Genomic DNA, 15,071 nt, shown 5'->3' with positions numbered 1-15,071 from the left:
CACATGTATGAGAAAACTACTCTAGAAAGAAACTTAAGCAAATGAAGAAAATGAACTGAAATAGATAATGCAAGATAGGAGGAGATGATAAAGAGGAGAAAAGTTGATGGTGGGCAATTGGGTTCAACCTCTCTGTCTCTGGGTTTCTCTCTCTCTTTCAGTCTCTCTCTCTGTATACTTGGAGTTGGAGTTGCTCTGAATTGAGATGGGGCTGGCTTCCTCACCCCCTGCATTGACTATTAGTTGTGTGGAGGGTGCCAGAGAAGGGAGCAGACCTCGGTGTGGCGGTTGCCGTCAGCCCCTGGCGATTCCTAAACAGGGAGACTTAGCTGGGAGCTGTCAGCAGCCAACACTCCTTCAGCTGGAGGTGGGGGTGGGAGGAGGCAGGGGTGCTGCACAGGGGCTCTGTACCCCGCATCCTGCACAAGGCACGCATGGTACCATTTATGTGAAATTATCCATGCGTACTTCGGTATGTATGTGCCATGGTGTGCTGGGAAAGGTTTAGCCTTAACCCCGGGGGAGTGGTGGTGTTTGGGAGGCTATAGCTTTGATCTGTAGCTCCTGCTGGCTTTTGTGGTATAAATACTCCTTCCATAGCTGCTACCAAACTACCCATGTGTTGTCACTGCACCCGGAGCTGGGGCAAGATGCCCTCACCTACCTCTCACGAGCCGGACAAGCTGGCTCCTGTCCACCACCGTGTATGCACAAGGAGATTTAGGGATGTGTGAGGAACAGCAGTCGGAGTACCTGGATGTCTTGGTCGGTGGGAGTAGTGTGAAACTGGGAGCTTTTGCCCATTGGGACCATTTCCTCCCTTTTTTGTCACCTTTTTAGCTGTTGTCACTACAGGCCCCCAGCCGTTCTCCACCTTCACCCCAGTAAGTCGGGTATTCTTTGTAGATAGTATTCCAGAAGGAATCTCAAATCCTTGTATGTACTGAAGTCCATATGACCATCAAAACAGGAGGCTGCTTCTTGGTAGGTGGGTGTGGGGATCACGATGCGGGGGGGGGGGGCGTTGGCAAACCTCTGGAAGGGGCCAGTGGGCACATATGTTTGGCTTTGTTTGACATATGGTCTCTGTTGCAACTAGGAATTCCCCGCAGGACATAGTTCGCTGACTTGCTATAAATGATACCATTGTATCATAAACCTCTGCGTAAGTGTTAATTATGGCTATTTCAAAGGGCCCAGAGGAAAGAACCCCATAACTCCAGACATGCAGACCAGCCAGCTCAGAGGAGGGATTTAGGCCTTGGGGGAGGTTTGCGGTTCAGCTAGCTTTGTGAATTAGCCTCGCTCAGGAATGTTTTTTAACTTCTTTTTCTCCAGGGTTCAAGTAAGTGAGGGAAAGAGAACCCCTGGACTGGAAAAAGAAAGAAAGAAAGGAAGGAAGGAAAAGAGAAAATCCCCCTCCCCAACACCCCAAAACCCCCAAACCTAATTCTACTAACAAGCCCCTTTATTTATTTACCAGGATTATAGACGGAAGAAAGAGGCGGGCACTGGCCAGTTCCTTATCTCCAGTTCATTATCTCCAAAGGAAGGTGGAGTAAACAGATTAACAGAGTCAGCAGGTCGGGCAGGCAGAGCCTTTACGGGGTGAGAAATAAAACCCCTTCAGCTCTCTAGCAAGTGAATGATTTGAATGTTAATATGAAAAAATGGATTATGGAGGACCGTTTTTTTGGCAATGCTTGATGAACATCTCTAGCATGTTGGTGCAGATTCTAAACTACAGTTCTTTCCTTTTCACTCCCCAAGGGTGAGAGTATGAGAGGTCAATTGTATTTTGGCCTCCAGTTTTCTGAGAAAGGGAGAGAGAGAAAGAGAGAATACAGAGAAAGATTTTCTGATAGAAATCCTTGCCTTATCACTACTTTGTTGATTTTCTCCCTGGGGACCAGGAAGCTCAGGGTTGAATTTGGTGTCCAGACAAGCCCACCTGGTCATGTGGCAATTACCTTTCAGTAATTCTCAATTTTTTGGGTTCATTGATGTCTATGGGAATTTGATGGATACAAAGAGGCAACCTCCCAGGGAGCATTTAGGTATTCTCACAAACTAGACATAGAGTGGATTCTGATCACTTCTTTTGGAAATTTTCAACTGCCTTATTTTATGCTTAATTTGTGTTACTTTCTGGTGCCCAAATTGCTGATGTACATAGGACTTCAACACACAGGAGAGGCTGGGCAGTGTTGGACAATTTTTTTTGTTTGTTTTCATGTGACGGGGAAGAGACTGTGAACTTTCTTCGGAAGAGTATTTCTCCAGGAAGGTATCGTGGCTTAGTCCTGTAGCATAGGGGAGAGAGTGCTGGGCTAAATGGATGCCTGACCTCATCACTGGCCAGTTCTGAACTTCCACGTACCTGTCCTTTCTCTTCAGGAGCCTCCATTGATTAATTTTTTATTTTGCCTATAAACTGAGAACAATGCAAAGTGGTGGAGGATTAAGTGAGAGACTCAGTATCAGCTGTGCTGGCCACTCGGCCACTGTAATGTGTGGTGCACATGAGGCCATCTGGTAAGTCTGGTTTCTCAGGATCCACCATTATCAGCACTTGGGTGAAAGCAGGACTGGGGGATGGACATGCAAAGGCTGCCACCTTGCCTTGTGCAGCAACTGCCACCAATGCCCCAGCAGTGCTGTGCCTCCATTTCTTCTTGTTGTCCCAGAAAAGTGTACGTGTGCATTTAGAAAGGCTCCAACCTTGGCCTCAGAAAAAAAAAAAAAAAAAAAAAAAAACCCCACCAATCCCAGATGNAGAAAAAAAAAAAAAAAAAAAACCCCCCCCACCAATCCCAGATGTAAAAGACAGTCCCTTTCCTGTAACCTACGTTACTTTGGTTATTGAACCATTTCTTCTTTGCATAAAGAATGCATACGAAAATGTGAGTGCAGTTTTTTTCTCTGCACACTTGCTTTCCATTAAGGGGATCTTTTGTGCTGAGACAGATCCGCAGCCCTGCCAAACCAGATAATGCTGCTGGCAGAGGGGCGTGCTGCGTGGTCTGGTGTTGGTGCAAGAATGAGAAGACCTCTGTGGCACAGCCCTGTTGCAGGAGGTCAGACCATACACGGAATTTTCTTTTCCTCCTTCCCCTTCTTCCTCCCTCCTTTCTTCCTTCCCTTCCTCCCTCCTTTCCTTTGTTCCTTTTTTTTTACTTTTTGTGAGTCTAATGTGTCAGAAATGGCTTAACTCCTTAGACGATGCATATTTTTCAGAAAGCGTATATTTTATACATTTCCCCCAGGTAATATAGATTGCTGAAAGTACTGAAAGAATAAAGACTTTCTTTTTGAAATCCATTCATAAGATGTGCAAGAAGGATTCATCACAGAAATGTCAATCAATCTTTAGAAAAAATAAGCTTCAGCCATTCCCTTGAGGTGGGTGTTAGCATTATTTGCCTTTACAGGATGAGGCTTAGAGAAGTTCAGCAACTTGCTCAAGGTCGATACCTCGTGAAGCAACAGCACCAGAAACTTGGACCTGGTTCTGTGGATGCCTAAATGCATGGTCCATCTCTACCCCTTGTCTAGTCTAATTAGTTATAGTTCTTAATTATGTGCGATCAGAAAGCCCAGAGTGTACCCACGATGCAGACCCTGCAGGGGGCAGTGCGCAGTGGTGGATGTGGGCCAGGGTATTGGAGCATGGGTGAGGAGGGTCAGCATGTCCTTGGATGGAGAGAATCCTTCGTGGAGGCCAGAGTGACTGTTTTCTTGGCCAAATGGCAACAAGGGGAAATTGGACACATGGATAAAAGAAGACAAAGAAGGTTGGTGAAAGGAATTAAGGAGATTCCTTTTTCTACTCAAAGACGTCAGGAGCTCTGTGTGAGTCTGTTTTGGAGTAATTGGGAAAGGTTGTGAAGTTTGCTAGGACTCCAGAGGAAGAACAGTGGGCCCCAGGGAGATGGAGAGGAATAAAGTGCAGTTCTACCAAGATGCAGAAATAAGGACCCAAGAGTCAGGGGCCAAGTTTCAGGCATGGTGGACCTGAACAGGGAGAAGGCACCCAGTGGGCTGATGGGAATGGATGCTCGTTGGTTTCATATGGCAACTTCTCTCACCAGGTGGGTGCTGAATTGCTTCCATTAGTTGAGCTCCTCATCATTGCTGCAAACAGTGGTCTTAAGAACTTGGACTTGGACAAGGGGAAGGAGTGCTTTCTGTTTTGGTGGCATAGATTCTCTAAGACAGTGGCTTTTGTACTTTTTCAGGTAATGACTCATAGTGAGGAGTTACTTTTTCTATCACAAGCCAGTGACACATAGATGTATATGAAACTAAAGCAACATTTCATAGGATAGTACTTACCCTTACTATGCAAGATACATTCTGATGTTTTCTATTACCTTCTATTGCAATTAAGCAAAAGTGCTGGCACCTCTCACACAATTGATTTCTCAATCCATTAAAGGGTTTTGACTTATTGAGTGAAAAATCACGGTTCCAAATCGTATCACGTGTCAACAAAACAGATTGTCCACAGACGTCATTATTTGGGCCCTTAGTAGCCACAATCAACATTATGGATGTTGCATATAGAATTTTTTACAAAGAGGAGAGATAAAAAGAGAGAGAGAGAGAGAATGAAAGACAGAGATGTTTTAATTCAGGTTAACCTCTGCCCCTTAGCGCCTGCAAATAGCTTCCACTGCGGCAGGTTTGGGATTGTCCAGGATGTGACTCCGTAAGGCCAGGATTGGAAGCTTGTGCTGCGAATGTGCAGGAGTTTCCTGAGTGCTGTTTAAGCTCAGCCTTGCTGTGTCTGAGACAGGTCATCATGCCTCACAAGCTTCCCAGGACCCCTTGGCTGTACGCACAAAGAGAACCAGGCTTTTCTTGTTTGGGCCTTTGCTCCTTCCTATTTGATTGAATTTGAAGAGGAACTGTTTGCCTTTGGCCGCACATCCTGAATCATAAGCAGGATGCTGCTGGCACGGAAAACCTGCTTCCACCCTTGCCTGAAATAACTGAACAGGGAAGTAGCATTCCTCCCCTTTCCAACCTTAAAGAAAGAAGCTCATAATTTCTGGTGTGTTGGCAATTTATCAAAAGTCAATTCAGTCACTTACAGTAAAATTGAGAAGGGCAGAACAATGAATATAAAGTGAGATTCCAACACCTCATTAAAGGAATGAATTGTTCAGTTGACACCAGAACAGTGATGCTTACCTAGTTGTCAGCCGGAGTCCAGCAGCCTTCAGAGATGCTTCCTCACCTAAAGGGCATGGAGAAGGCACAAGACCACATCCCCAGCCTTTTTACTTCTTCAGCAAGCATGCATGGCTCAAATGACCAGCTGCAGATGGTGCTGCTGGGGTACGCCAGAGTCCTAGTGCTGCTGTGACAAGTGGGGGCTTAGAACAGCAGGAAACTGTGGAGGCCAGAAGTCTGACATGGAGGTGTTGGCATGGCCGGCCTCCCTCCCTCCCTCAGAAATCCCTAGAGGGAAATCATTCCTGCCTCTTCTAGCTTGTGTGGCTCCGGGCATTCCTTGGCTTGTAGCTGCATCACTGCACCCTTGCCTCTGGCTTTACACGACCTTCCCCCTGACTATCTCTCCTCTGTGTGTCTCTTGTAAGGGCATTTATCATTGGATAATCCAGGCTGACCTTCCTTAGAGGTTCTTAATTTAATTACATTGGCAAAGGCCTTTTTCTCAAACAAAATCACATTCATAGGTACTGGGGGTTAAGAGTTGGACATATCTTTTGGGGGCCACCATTTAATCTATGATACAGGTATAAAGTTGGAAAGGACAGGGTTGTCGTTCCAAGTTGCTTAGGCTAGTGGGGGAGACACATTATTAAATCAAAATGTCAAGAGAATAACCACAAACAGAGTTGCATTCCTGGTGCTGAGGGGGCCTTACAAGAGTTTGTACTGGGAGTTGTTGACATGGAGGTGACGGCATGGGTGTATTTTTGAAACCTCTGAACATCACAATTTTCTAGCATCTAGAAATCACTATAGAAAGCCAACAGGTTGAAAAAGACACGCCCAGTTTGAAGAGAGAGAATTGACGCTACCCTGGTCAGGCCTGTTGGGTCTGGCTGAGTTCAGCCGACTCTGTCGTCTCCAGGTTTGGGGGAGGTGGCAGGAAAACGAGGGAAAGCTGAAGCCTTGAGTTGGCCGAGATTTTTAGTGCCTATATGGCTGGTAGGCGAGGAGCTGGACGCCGTGAAATCGGTCACTGGCCTTCTCTGTGGCAGAGAATGGAGGAGAGGAGCAATTGCCTCTGCTGCCTGTCCCAGGTCAGAGCATGCGTGCCCCCGAGGCGGACGCTGCAGGCCCAGGCAGCCGCCCCAGGGAGGGGTCCAGCTTTGCTCCAAGGCCTCAGGCCAGTGCTCCCCTCGGGGCTGGTGTGGTAGGGAAGGCAGCTACCGCCCCGACATGCCGGAGGGACAAGATCAGACACTTTTTGCTCACTTCTCTTTTCGGGACAGCATTCTTACCGTGCTCACACAACATCCCCTGTAGCTCTCACACTCCCCGAGGACTTTATCTTCTTCCCGATTGTTTATTGTATTAAAAAGTGTCTTGATAATAGATATTCCAGAATTGTTAATATTCTTGGGTATAGTATGCTTGTTGTTATGAAGAAGAACATCTTTATCTTTAAGGAGCACACCGAAGTACTTATGGGTGATTTGACAGAGTGTTTACAGTTTTCACAAAAATGTTAGGAATTGCTAAGTCTAAGTGGAAGGTATATGGTTGTTGATTATTCTATTCTTTCAACTTCTCCCTGTGCTTGAAATTATTCATGATTAAAAACTTGGGGAAAAAAATTTTAAGCAGCTTCTTGACCTGTGTTTCATGGATTCAGGGGGCATGGATGGATGGGTGTCAGGGACCAGAAGCTTCTGAAATTCTATACAAACTTTTGTGGTGTGTGTGTGTGTTTCTGTCATCATAATGGAGGGAAGATTTATTGTGTGAGGCTGTCCTGGGATTCTCAAATAGGTCCATGATTGCCTTCTTCAAGGTTAAACAGTATTGCTTAAAACTAGAGATATGCCCTGGCTGGTGTAGCTCAGTAGACTGAGCACAGGCCTGTGAAGCAAGGGTTGCCGGTTCAATTCCCAGTCAGGGCACATGCCTGGGTTGTGGGCAAGGTCCCCAGTGGGGGACAACATGAGAGGACACTATACATTGATGTTTCTCTACCCCTTCATTTCTCTCCCTTCCCTTCTCCCTAAAAATAAATAAATAAAAATCTTCAAAAAAAAGGAACAAGGAATGGCCTGAGTTGAGGTCTGATACATTATATATATATATGTACATTGATTATATGTTTTATAAATGGATACAAACAGCCAATCAGGAATTCGTTGCTGAAAACCTGAGCTACTTTATAAATATAAATTATATACTACTTTCCCTTGATAGTCATTAACTCATTTCTTAATTTTTTTCTGAACTAGTTCTTCTTTCATTTTAGTAGAATTCTTAGACTTTTTCAGTTTAATTTTGGTTATCTTTCTAGATTAGAATAATAACATAAACTCACTTATACAACTTAGACAATACAGAAGTGTATAAAGGAGGAAATAAAATTACCATTAACCTATGCCCAGAGATAGCCACTAGTAATATTTCTACGTATTTCTTGCTTCTGGTATGTATGCATACACACGAAACAAAATAAAAAAAGACTGAATGTGCAGGTTTATAATATGAAAAAACCCACTTCAAACTTCTTTACCTTTTAAAGCCGACCCACTTTTTAGGAAGAAGCGTTTGAATGGATTTCTTCAGTCTCTGCACAATATTAAATACAGCTGTTCAAATTGCTTTTTCAGGTTGCAGTGAGACATCTTTCCCTTGAAATCTCTTATCTCTCCCGAGTGCTTAGTAACCTGAATGATATTATTTATGTTAAGTACATAGAGTTACACTTTGTTCTTCCCATTGGGTTGCCTCACAGAGACGGGTACAAAAATAAAATTAGGTCCATGCTGGTTATTGAGGATGGGACCAGGCTGCTGGTAACACCGAAGGGTGGAAACCCTGGGTGGTTGAGGTTGGGGTGGGGAAACCTAAATAAAATGCTTATTTATGACTGGCTTATTTTTACAGGTTTGCCATTTGGTGAAATCAGAACAGTGCAAGGGAAGCATGCCGCGGCTGCCCGCCAGAGCCCACTTCCAGGCCGGGAGGTTGCCCGACCTCCCAACCCACAGAGACACCACTGCCAAGAGGAGGAAGCACGGCTGGTGGGCCCTCAGAGTCTGGCCACGCGACACTCACCTTCTGACTTTCAGTGGCACTAGGTGAGGCCTTAACCACCTTCTGGCTTGAACCAGTTATCTGTTCACTTACATTAATGCATGTAGAGCCCCAGCAAAGTGTCTTGCACTTAATAGGCACGAAACAAATACTAATTCCTTCCTGTCATATAAGACTATGAGTTCTTGGGTGGCATCTGCATTGTTCTGAGCAGCAAATAAGAGCATGGGGCTTGGATCCAGACTACCCTGTTTAGGGTCTTGAGTTTGCCTCTTGTAAGCATTGTAACCTTGGAAATGTGCTTAATGCCTCTGAACCCATTTTCTCACCTGTAAAATGGGGATAGCAATAGTTCTCATCTCGTGAGATATTGAAAGGATCAAGTAAAATATTCTTGTGTTAATGTCTAACGCTTAGCAAGGGCTTACTGCATTCTGAGCACTATTTTAAGTGCTTTAGGTATAATAATTTCAAGCTAGATGCTAGCATCTGTATTTTGCAGATAAGAAAACTGAGGCACAGAGAAGTTCAGTAACGTTCCTAAGGTCACTCAGCTATTAAATAGGTGAACTTGGGTTTGAACTGAGGACGCTTAGTACTCTCTCTGGTATCTTTACATCCCACTTTGCACAGTGCCTTACCCATGGCCATCCCCCATCATGTGTTTGTGTGACTCCACATCTGGTAAATGCTTGCTGAATAACATCTACAGGAACGTCTTTCCAGGTTGCTAGTCAGAAGAGCACTAAACGTGCCCTTGTCGTGGATGAGAAAATGCTCTGGGTTAGAAAAGAGACACACATATACAGGCCTGGCCTTCAGTCCTTTCAAACAGTAGCCTTGCGTTTGAATAACCTCATGGAAGAAGGGCTGGTCTGGTGAAGGTTTCTGCCTTTCCCAGTTCCAATCAGCTGCTGAGCTGGGCTGCTGCCAGATTGATGACTCCTCTTCCAAATGCACGGGGGTGAAGCATGAGGGTGTTACCAGGAACTGTGAGACCTGGACGGGCTTGCAGGCCTGGGCACCCAGCCGAGTCACACCCCAGGGGTGGGTGTTTGCCAGCTTCAGGGCTAAGCTATTGCCCCGGAGAGGCTGGGCAGGGCGGGCAGCTCTTTGCTTGCTGATTCTCTCGTCTCCCTGGGTAACAGTCTGGAGCAGACTGTGGTCACCGTGGGAATGCTCCTCCTGAGTCAGCGGGGCCTGCGGTGCCCCAGGGTGTGGCTGGCTGTGTGTTCCTTTGGGCTCCGCACAGATGCTTTTCATCTCTGAGGATGTCACTGCGCCATCATGGGTTTGGGGCTGGAGCTGCAGGACAGAAGTTGCTTGTTTTTAGCCCCATTAAGTCCCCAGAAACTATCAAGTTTTAGCACTTTTGAGGGGGCAGCCTCTGCAGTCATACAGTGTGTAAGATGGGAATGTTGTAAGACTGTTAGTGTATCAGCACATGACCTTCACAAAGAGACTGGAGACCTTGGTTCTAGATCAACTCTTTCTTTGATTTGTTGCATAAATTTACAAGATCAATTCCTTTTCTTGGGACCTCAGTTTCCTCATCCACAAAATTAAAATAACTCCAGCCCTACCTATATCACTGGATTATGCTGAGAACTGAATGAGAGGAGGAATGAAAAAATGGTCAATAAGTAGGAAGGTGTTGCCCAAGAGCAAGGAGCCATTTATTTTCATGTGTGTGCATCTCCCAGCCCTGGCTCCTGCTGGCTGCTCTCCTGTTTGAAGGAAGAGTCTTTGCACAGCCAGCCTTGAAGGTCTGGGTTTTGATTTTATTATGAGAGATGGCTGGTTGCCCAAACCGACACAGCAGCAAGGTCCTCTAAGAGGAGGGAAGGTCTCAGGGAACCAGCTTTGGAGGCCAGAGGACCCAGTACCCCCTGCCGGGTCTGGGAGGCTCCCTCCATTTCCAACTTCAGGGGTCGGGGCTCTCACTTTATTAAGGGGAAAGGAAGTTTGCTTACTCAGTACCTCTCACTCTTCCATGGTGTTCTCTGGGAACTCTTCTATTTTAGGGGCACATACTGGGAATGAGGGGCAGTCTCCGAGTGAAGATTTCCTTGGGAGGGTGAGCAGTTGCCCCTATGGAGAACTGAGGAGGAGGGAGACACCCCAACAAGGTTAAATCACAGCATAGTAAGGACCCTGGTGGGGGTGGGGGTGGGGGTGGAGAAGGGTGAGGCTTGTCCAAGGGCAGCTATGCTTGCTCTGATATCTTACCATAGATCTGTGGCAGGAACAACACAAACTGTACAGCGGATTTTTTTGGTGGGGGGATTCTTGTTCTTCTGGCTGCTGCTGCACCAGAAAAGTCCACTGATGGCTGCACAATGGTAGGCAGGGGTGAGGTCTGGCCTCCAGGAGTTCTGCACTCAGTTCCAACCGGAGCGTGTCCCCAGAATATTGTCCCCAGGAAAAGGAGAATGACAGACTGCAACTCGCATCCCAGAAAGTAAAGCAGTGTTTAGTTTGGGTGTTAGACTCAACTTCATATACCTGGGAACCCACCATGAGGAAGAGCGGCCCCCAACTGTTCTTCCTCTTCCCCTCTTCTGCAGGGGGAGAGTTTGGATCATTAGGAGGGAGAACTTTCTGTGAGTCAAGATACTTGAAAGTGGTGAGGCAGAAACCAGCTGACCACCTGCAGGAGCCATGCGGTGGGGATTCGGAGAAGAGGGCTTGACCCGGGAGATCTCCCTCCAGGTCCTGGAGGCTGTCACCCGAAGGACCGATTCTGCAGTTACCAGCCTGACCTGACGTGCTCAGCAGCGGCGTTCCCGGAGCTCCCCCAGGATGACATATGCGTGAGGACTGCTGTCCGGGTCCTGCTCCACAGCTACAAGCCTCTGAGGCGCGAAGTTCCACTTCCCTCTGGTTCTGCTGGGAGGGGAAGATGGCCCGTGTTTCTCATTCAGGTTTCTGATGAGTCCCCTTCTTTACACTCTCTGTTCCTTCTTTATTCTCAGTGCTTTGCTCTTTGCCTAAGAATTTGTGTGGAGTTGTTTGCAACAATTACCCTCTGCCTTGGGAAGTACGTGGAATGTTTTAGAGATATTTTTACAGAGTCTCGGGCCATACTTTGATGGCTGGAAATTAACCGGAGAACTCCCGAAATGCAGGCTTGCTTACTCAGCTTTAATGCCTGAGGGTGAGCCCTGAGCCCTCTTCCTTCTGTGTGCTCGAGTTTGGGCCGTGTGGACTTACCGGACTGGACCCTTCCTCTCTGACAGGACTTCAGTGCTACTTTTAGCTCTGTGAGTTTCTCTTGTTAGGTCCTGTGGTCCTCTTCTCACTCCCCAGATACTGTCATTTTCCTTGGTTTTTCTTTTTCTCACTCCAGCCCTTGCGTTCTCCACATGCCTGTATATTTCTTCCATCTTAGAAATCACTACTCCTTGAACTGAAGATATCTGTCTACCCCAGTGTTTACACCTGCTTCTTAGAAGGGCTGCTGGGGATCCTGAATGTTGGGTTGGGGTTGAGGTGGGTGGACTTTAGTTCCCTTTTGAAGTGGCTTTACCTATTCTGACTGTCATTTCTCTTGGGACATGAATTGACAGAATGGTAAATGCCAGCAAATAGCCTTTTGTTCAGCCATGGTTGTAAAGCCCTGGTCCATTTTCACATTTTAAACATTTCGATCATTCTTTTCAGATCATAAAGTCATGCTTCTGGTGTCTTTTAAATGTAAAATTCTAGGTTCTGAAGAAAACTATTTGAAGCATGATTGTGACTCTACAGAGTTCTGTTCGTGGCTCCCTGATGTGGGCTCAGGGAGCTGGGCATTGACTTACTTCCTAATGCTGCTTTAGTATTTGCTAATGAGAAAAGCAAGGGATTCTGAGAAGAGTGGTATGTGTAGGAATCGAAGGGCAGCTGAAGGGTAGATTGGTGGAAGGGAGGAGGAGAGTCTGGGAGCACTCGGCGCTGTGAAGGGCCTTGGGCACCATGTGATGACACGAATCATTGATCTCCACCTCCCAGCACAATGACCTCTCTGTAGGAATGTTGTGTCCACTAGCTCACTTTGAGATGCTCCGAAAGACCTGTGTGAGTTTGTGTGTTTCCAGCTGCAGAATGAAGGACAAACGGGGATAGCAGAGCCCAGCCACAGGAGATGCTCTTAGGGGATTTTGTAATAATCTGGGTGAGAACTGGTCAGTGTCTATGAAACTGGCAACCTCTGCTTCATGGACTGTGTCAGAGATGAAAAACTTTCCCTTTACCCCTTTAGTTCTTCTGGCTGGCTGAATAATCAAAGGGCATACAGAAGACTATCAGAAGAAAATCAAATTTTAATACATGCACAGAGAGACTTCACATAAGCATGCAAATTCCAAAGATGGTGAGGCAAAAAACGGCATACATGTCATTTTAGACTAAGGAGGGGGAGGTAAGCAATTCATGGGTAGAGGACAGAGAGCAAACATTTGGTAAACAGATTCTTGCAGGGCCACCCAGAAACAACCGGACACAAAGAGGAATGTATTGAGATTTTTGCTTGGACCCTCCCTGTCTACCACATTTTATTTATAGGTACTCAGGTGATATACTATGGTAAATATGGTAAAGTTCTCTTCCTGAAACAGATTTATCTGAATGTCTTTAGGCAGGTGAGGGGGAGGTAAAAAAAACTCTTCCTAAGTTTGTTGAGTTTTCATTGTTTTTAGGCTCAAAATACTGTGCATTTCAGGGTGGCACATTCCAAGGAGACTCACACCCAACACCCACAACTGCTTGTCCGTAGTGCTCTGCCACACCCAGCAACACATGCACACTCAGTGCCCAGGCGACCTCTGGTTGGACTCCTAGCCTTTGTGGTCACCCATCGCCTCCCTCACCAGAACTCATGTCGTTTAGAGTGGCCCTGGCTGAGGCCACTCCACCCACACCCTCTCAGGCACTCCTCCAGGACACACACACACATGCCAGAGATGTGGCAGGATGGAGGAGGTATAGCCTCAGGCCACCCCCCCCCCCCCCCCCCCCCCCCCCCCCCCCCCGCAGGCAACGTAATNCCCCCCCCCCCACCGCCCCAGGAGGAAATGTTTACAGGAAAACAAAGGTTCTGTGTCTCAGCTGAGTTTGGGTCAGGCTCACCCTTTCCTTAACGTCAAGTGTGGTCCTTGTTGCCATCTTTGTTTGAGAAAAAGGCTTACTGTGGGCTCGGGAAGCCTGCCGATACTCATGTGAACTCACAGGCTTCCTGCTCATGGCATGGGATGGCTTCAGACATGCCTCTGCAGGCGATTTGGCTGCGCCCCAGTGGCTTCTGGTATTACCTCACCTAGCTGAACACTTGCTGGCGTCCTCCTCAGTAGCACTAGACCTCTCTGCCAGATTCTATCTCCCGGAGAAAAAGGCCTGTAATTCCAGTCTGCCCTCTACACTTTGCCTTCAAAGGTTTAGAGCAGTGTTTGCCTGAATGTGCTACATGTTCGGCAGAAAAGAGATCTCATGGCAGTCACAAAACTTTGGGAAAAAGCTCTAGGTCAAGCAATGCTAAGGAGTTTAATGTCTGTGGACTTTCTCAAATTCTAATATGCCAATATACACAGTGAGTCTCACAGAGCGGGTAAGAGTAAGGACAGTCTGCTTCCCACACTCAGCTGACTAAGGTGCTTCCTCATGCCCGCTCTTTGCCATTGTAGAAGTTCTCACCAGGGTAAAGGAGCTCAGCTGGGGCCCCAGCCTTATCTGGAGTAGATTCTGAGGGCACCTAAATGTTAACTGTGGAGGGATTTGTAGGGTCAGCAGTGCCCTGTTTGCCTAGAGTTGTCCTGAGTTATAGGGCTGTCCTATTACAATTCCAGTAGCCTCGATTTGCAGGATAAGTTATGTAGTTGCCATGATCAGAGACCACTGCAGAACCCAGCCACTTGGCCTGTTGGAGCCCACAGAGCAGCTCATTGTTAGGCCTGCTTCTGCCCGTGGCAGTCTGATGTCACCCTCTGGCTCACCACTTGCTCTCTGACGACCTCTGATATTTGCCAGTGGGTCCTGAATTCTTTTCCCTTAGTTCAGCCACCAGTCAGCCTGGCGAAATGCCTCACCTTCTCAAATGTGGTTCTGCAAGGGAGTTGACAGAATATCCGTGCCCCTACGACACGCAGGCCTTTAGTGGTAGGTGTCCCTTTACAATGCGGTGGCATTTCTGGACCACCTCAGCCCCTGAGCTTTGTGGGCGCTGCTGGGCTCCGCACCTGCAGGTCTGTTGAGTTGTTTACCTGGGCCACCCCTCCTCCTCTGGTCTCCTTTTCTTCCTGCCACCAAAACAGCCACCTTCCTGAAGTTGGATGCCCTGGAGGAACCTGTGTTAAAAAGTTTTAAGAAACCATTCTGGTTTAGGGGGATGAAAGAATTCAAAAGGAAAAGGCCAGGTGGGCAAGGCAGCAGCCAAGTAGCTATGACAGATTAGGGTGATCACAGAATTTACTGAGAAACATAAAATAAGTTGAAATTTTCTCAGTTCTTTTGAAGGGGCAACAAATGGTCGAGAGGTCTTCATTTTAGCTTCTTGGTTACTTTTTTTCCCCCTGTTACTTTGGTTGGCAAATCAACTTTCAAAATGTCAGACTTTTGGCTTTCCAAAATTCTTTAGCTGGAGACTCAAAGTGGAAAGATGAGCGTTTATGGCAGAGATGCTTTCCTTTTTTATCTGACAAAGTAAACAGAGATGAGCACTTTTATATTTGCAAAAGTCCCCCCCCCGCACACCGCCCCAAAATGTCAGCACTTAGAAACACAGAAGGAAACAAGTGACCAAGTGCTTGGGGTCTCCTTTTGATTATGGGATGTTTTTGGAT

The 15,071-nt window shown here is 46.8% G+C and overlaps 1 long non-coding RNA gene across 1 annotated transcript in view; it reads left to right on the top strand.

Annotated features, from left to right (window-relative positions):
- LOC118982923 (uncharacterized) overlaps window positions 1–8,666 on the top strand; it is a 57,641-nt gene extending 48,975 nt beyond the window's left edge. The window contains exon 4 of the long non-coding RNA XR_005065617.1: window positions 8,107–8,666. This is a non-coding gene — a long non-coding RNA (uncharacterized LOC118982923). The remainder of the gene's footprint in view (window positions 1–8,106) is intronic.
- The last annotated feature ends 6,405 nt before the right edge of the window (window positions 8,667–15,071 follow it).

This window comes from Sturnira hondurensis, unplaced genomic scaffold (genome assembly GCF_014824575.4).
Source record: "Sturnira hondurensis isolate 20B ecotype Veracruz unplaced genomic scaffold, ASM1482457v3 Scaffold0000396, whole genome shotgun sequence".
Lineage (NCBI taxonomy): Eukaryota > Metazoa > Chordata > Mammalia > Chiroptera > Phyllostomidae > Sturnira > Sturnira hondurensis.
This window is presented reverse-complemented; position numbering and strand designations above follow the sequence as displayed.